At 48.4% G+C, this 4,982-nt stretch overlaps 1 long non-coding RNA gene across 1 annotated transcript; it reads right to left on the bottom strand.

Moving 5' to 3' along the window:
* Positions 1 to 927: 927 nt before the first annotated feature.
* Positions 928 to 4,528, bottom strand: LOC123599668. The gene is made up of 2 exons (XR_006713254.1): positions 4,273 to 4,528; positions 928 to 2,031 (listed from the first exon to the last, which is right to left on the bottom strand). It is a non-coding gene; the product is annotated as an uncharacterized LOC123599668 (long non-coding RNA).
* Positions 4,529 to 4,982: the final 454 nt, after the last annotated feature.

The raw sequence follows: 4,982 nt of genomic DNA, 5'->3' as shown, positions 1-4,982 counted from the left end.
AGCCCCCGGAAGGAGAGCCAGGGCCCCTGGTGCCTGCACCTCTCCCCAGAGCAGACTTATCTTCTCAGGTAGAGCCCCCGGAACTGCCTCTGCAAAATGAAGTATGAGTGCACAGGCCCCACGAAAGCACTGCCATTACAGAACCTACCTATCCTCCAGGGGCTCTGCCCAGGCCGAGACGGACTGCACAGCAACATACCCATCAGCGCCATACCCATCCTGATGCCAGCCTGTGCTGGCACCCGCCCCGGGACCCGGGCGCCCCACCAACCCCGCTCTTGATGTACACAGGGGAATTTCGCGCAGGAGCCACTGTGATTGTTTGCATTCCCCAGTCCAAGTGTAGCTGCGTCCGGCCGAAGTAGAGAGGAAGACTTCTGTCCTCCCTGAGGCTGGGAAGTTCGATGTTTCTACCTAAACTGCTGCTACGGATCTCCACGGTGGGGGAGCATGGACCACATCCACACGCCACAGGGCGATCTAGATGCAGGAAAAGCGGCCCTTCCCAGAAAGGTAGCTGGGTCCGAAGACACGTAGAGTGATGGGGGATGTGGCTCCCATGACCGCAAGGCATTCAACACTGCAGAGACCGGGGCAACCGGGGTGTGGGGTCTGCTCCGCCTCTGGCACCGTGAGGACCACCAAGGACCACCCAAGGGCTTCACGACCCAAACCCAAAGTCTGTGTCAGCACAGCTCCCTGCCCCCTCCCTGTCCCCCATCCCTCATGAGGGCTGGCGTTGGGCTCCCCTGTCGCCTGTTCAGGTGCTCTGCCTGTCTGGCATTTTTCACTTCTTCAGAACTGCGATTACCTAAGTTTGCAGGAAAATAAGGAAAGGGTCCACAACAATCGAGAAATAAAATCCACACGCACCGCCGACGGGACACGTGGGTTGGAATTTCTGCCAAGAAGTCACGTGCACACGTGTGCCTCTGAACATTGCGTGTATTTGTGCACGCGTGTCTGCGTTCCAGAGTGTGTGCATTTGCCGTTATAAGAACGTGTATATGCAGATGTGGATAGATGTGTCAGTGTGTGTCTGAGTGTGACAGCACGTGTGTGCCCGTGTGTGGCTAAGTGCATTTATCCGAGTTTCTATCTGGTCTTGCATGTATGCGTATGCATGTAACTGGGGTAAGTCTACGTAATGGGTGCATGCGGGTGTGTGTGCACGTACCCGCCCCCCGTGGGTGGGTGTATGGATGTGCAGGGTGGGGGCCGCAAGCAGGAAGAGAACCGTAAGTAGAATCATTGAGCAAAGGGCTGAAGTCAGAGCTGGAAATCAGAGCAGTGCGCCCTCGGGAGAAGGATGCCAAATCCAGAGAAAAAAACTCCTCGGTTTTCTTGCTGGGGCTCCAGCGCAGACGGCACTGACACCATCGTCACACGGTCAGCTCAGTTCCTTCCCTGCTGAGGAAGCGAGAAGGAGATGTGGTTCTTTAGCTCCAATCTACGGTTGCTAAATGTCCTCCCAGCTGGGTCCCCCACGTAAAGCATCGGCTTCAGACTTCCCCTTTCTCTACAGCCCTTGCGTCTTTGTGATCGAAAACTTGAACCTCTGTGGCTAGAAATACACCGCACCTCTGGTGAGGTTGCACAGCGCTTTGGGGATTGACAGAAGGGGCTGGAAACCTTCCAGATACTGCCAGCCAGCCAAGTTGCTGGTCCTTGTTGGTCTGTCTGGGCAAAGGTGTGTGTGTGCGTGCACGTGTGTGTGTTTGCATGTGGGGAAAAACTGACAGACACAAATGGCATTAACTTTCAAGAGACAGGCCGAGCGATAGAGAAGCAACCACCGTTCCTTCTGTGCCATCTTGGTTTTGTGTTTAGGACCAGAGTTTGACCAGGCTACCTTCGTCTCACTTCTAGGCAGGTCGGTCTATCAGTTATCTTCTGCCAAAAAGTACGGTGCAAATATCATTCCAAAATTCAGTCTTTTGTCCTATTTGTCATTTCATTTGCCCGCTATTATTTTATGTTTTGTCAACAACTGGGCCTGACCCGGTCAGATGAGTCCTTCCAGGAGATTATCTAGAAAGAGCACAAGAGTGATGTGATGTGAGGGGAACAGAGGCTGGCTTTGGAGATGAGGGAGAGCATGTGACAAGGGTTGCAGGCAGCCTCTAGGAGCCAAGAATGGTCCCTGGCTGATGACTTCAGTCCTACAACCCCAAGGAATTGAGTTTTGTCCCTGACCCGAATCAGCTTGCAAATGGGCTCGCCCCCAGAGCCACCAGAAGGGAACACGCACTGGCAGCCACCCCCACTTCCCATCTGGTAAGACCCTGGGCAGAGAACCCAGCTGAGCCCCGCCTGAGCTCCTGACCCGTAGAGCCGTGAACTATTAAATGGGTGTTGTCTTCTGCTACTAAGTTGGTGATGTTCGTTATGCAGCCATGGATCACCAATACAGCCTGACTATTTTCTTTGAAAGAGAAAGGAAAAACTCAGCAGCAAAAACACAAATCAATATGTCGCTACATATGTCACTAAATGCCACACCCGTGTTGATGCTTGGTTTCCCACAGTGGCTAGCAATGACCTCGATTACCATCTCTTCACCAGCAATGAGTTTTATCATTTTATTTCAATCACTGACAAGTGAAGATGTCAATTCATTGTTATTTTAAGGGGCATTTATTTCTTTTACGTCTAGCAACACCCTTTTTCATGGGCTAATTCTTAGCTGAGCGGCTGTTAGCGGTTGGGAACACGCTTTTTTTTTTTTTTTTTTTAATTTTTTTTTTTTAACGTTTATTTATTTTTGGGACAGAGAGAGACAGAGCATGAACGGGGGAGGGGCAGAGAGAGAGGGAGACACAGAATCGGAAACAGACTCCAGGCTCTGAGCCATCAGCCCAGAGCCCGACGCGGGGCTCGAACTCATGGACCGCGAGATCGTGATCTGGCTGAAGTCGGACGCTTAACCGACTGCGCCACCCAGGCGCCCCTGGGAACACGCTATCTTAATTTCCAGCCGGATGCATTTTTCTATTTAATTTTTATGGCTAATTTCTCTGTTCCTACAGAACCCCTACACATGAGGTGCTCTAAAAATATTTGCTGAATGAATGTCTGAATTAAAAAATAATGAATGAGTAAATAAGTCTTCAAGAGCAGGCTGGGGCTTTTGTTGCTGAGAAATTCAGCCTTCTGGTGTCAGGACGAGACTGCATGTGTGCCGGCGGCATCCAGCTCAGTAAAGCAGACACGCACCTGACATTCAAATGCCCTTGGCCGCGTCAGCCCTTGAGGCAGTTGGGGAAAGAGTAGCCATGACAGAGCCGGTCAAGAGCCGCGAGCGGACAGAGATGGGGAATCACCATGGACGGGCGTCTGGTAGGTGGTCAGGCTGCTCTCTGCCACCAGAGATGCGAGACAGGGTCAGACTATTGGTTTGTCGGAAATGTATTTATTATCATTCCTTTTTTAGAAATTTGTTTGGAAACTATGATGACAAAAGTAATATATGTGCTTTTTCAAATACCTCAGAGAGTTCAGAAGTGTCTGAAATACAAGGTAAAAGAAACCCTCAAACTCACGCCTCTCAGATAATGCAGATAATATTAGGTACGTATCGGTGAGAGGAAAAATGGGTTTTGAGCTATACATACTGTCTGCAGCGTATTTTATTTTCACTTAACAAAGTATCTTGGATATATTTTCATCGCTACAAATTTCAGATCAGGAAACTGGGGTCCAGAGATCCCCGTAGGTCTCCACGGATAGACCTCGGAATTCTCACGGCCCCTAAAGTCTCAGGTGCATTTTCAAGGGTGTGTGGACACTCCCTAGGTCTCTGAGCAAAACAACTCCTACGTCATTTTCAAGTCTTTTTCGACACTGTGGTCATTCACAAAAATTGAGATGTACTTGACTTACAATGTTGTGGAAATTTAAGGTGTACATGTTGATCTGATACACTTACCCGTTGCAATACGATCCCCTCTATAGTGTCTACTAACATCTTCGTCACGTCACAGAATTATCATTTCTTTTTTGTGGTGGGAACATTTAAGATCGACTGTCGTAACATCTTTTAAGTATGTGAGCAGTTTTAACTGCAGTCACCAGGCTTTGCATTAGGTCCTCAGAACTTAACCCATCGTCTAAATGCAAGTGTGTGTCTTTTGACCAACATTCTTTCCAACCTCCGTGCCCCGCAGGCCCTGGTAACGACCATTCTACTCTGTTTCTACAAGTTCAGCGTTTTTGGATTCCACAAATAGGCGAGCCCTTACAGTGTCTGCCTTTTCTCTGTCTGGGACTTACCTCCCTGAGAACAATGTCGTCAGTGTCCATCCACGATGTCACACAATGGCAAGGTTTCCCTCCTTCTCGTCGCCAAAAAAGATTCCATTATATACATCTTCTTTATCCGTGGATCCATCCGTGGACACTTTGGTTGTTTCCATATCTTAGCTATCGTAAATATTGCTGCGGTAAACATGGGGTTCAGTTATCGTTGTGATGTCCTGTTTTCGTTTCCTTTGGGTAAATACCCAGCAGTGGAGTTGCTGGATCACAGGGTAGTCCTATTTTGCATTTTTTGAAGAACTTCCCTATCGTTCGCCCAAGTGACTAAACCAACTTAACATCCCCACCAACCGTGCACGAGGGTTCCTTTTTCTCCACTTCCTCACCAACACTTGTTATTTCTTATCTTTTTGATTACAGCTACTTCAACAGGTACGAGGTGAGATCTCACAGTGACTTTGATTTGGATTTCCCTGATGGTGAGCGATGTTGAGCGTCTTTTCATCCACCTGTTGGCCACTTTTATGTCTTCTTTGGAAAAATGTCTATTCAGTTCCTCTGCCCACTTATTAATCAGGTATTTTTTGTTATCGGGTTATAACATTGTAATAATTTTATTAAATTGTGATGCTTTTTATGAAATTGCCTCTAGGTACTGAATATCTTTAGGCTTAGAAACTCACTTTATATAATTTAGGCAATTATAGGGGCACCTGGGTGGCTCA

Source organism: Leopardus geoffroyi, chromosome C1 (assembly GCF_018350155.1).
Source record: "Leopardus geoffroyi isolate Oge1 chromosome C1, O.geoffroyi_Oge1_pat1.0, whole genome shotgun sequence".
Taxonomy (NCBI): domain Eukaryota; kingdom Metazoa; phylum Chordata; class Mammalia; order Carnivora; family Felidae; genus Leopardus; species Leopardus geoffroyi.
Note: the sequence above shows the minus strand (reverse complement) of the source record. Positions and strands in the feature narration are given on the sequence as shown.